This window comes from Neomonachus schauinslandi, chromosome 3 (assembly GCF_002201575.2).
Source record: "Neomonachus schauinslandi chromosome 3, ASM220157v2, whole genome shotgun sequence".
NCBI lineage: Eukaryota > Metazoa > Chordata > Mammalia > Carnivora > Phocidae > Neomonachus > Neomonachus schauinslandi.
In genome coordinates this window covers 191,905,524-191,906,083 of record NC_058405.1, presented here as the reverse complement: position 1 = coordinate 191,906,083, position 560 = coordinate 191,905,524, and positions in this window count along the sequence as shown.

Here is a 560-nt window from a genome sequence, read left to right as displayed (position 1 = left end):
CAGGGCGCACAGCCTGATAGGCGGTGGGGAGCCAGTGGGGGGTCTGGCCACGCAGGGTGACCAGCTTCACCTGGGGGCAGGGAGGGAAATGCTGCTGTGGTCCCGCCCCTCCTCTACCACCCTGCTCTCTGTCTCCCCCCCCCCCCCCCCCCCCCCCCCCCCCCCCCCGCCCCCTGACATCCTGTGGCCCTGTCCAAGGACCATCGGCCCATGGCCCATGGAGTGGGGCCCCCACGCCCCTCTGGCAGGGGCCACAGGCCAGTCTGCAGAGAGGGAGCACCCCCGGCCCATCAGGAGAGCAGTGGGATCCCCAGGCTGACCCTGTCTTCTCTCCTGATGACTTTGTTGGCCTCCCTGCTTCTGTGTCTGTGTGTCTCCCTCATCCCAGCCACCCCTCTCTGCCCTCCCTCTCACTGTCTACCCTCCTCCTTGGGGCCCTACTTTCCCCTTCCTACCACCAAAAGCTCTCCCCCTCCCCTACCCCCATCTCCCCCATTCTCTCTCCTCCTCCTTCTCTACCTCTGTCCCCCACTGCCCCCCATCTGTCTCCCCATCTCTGT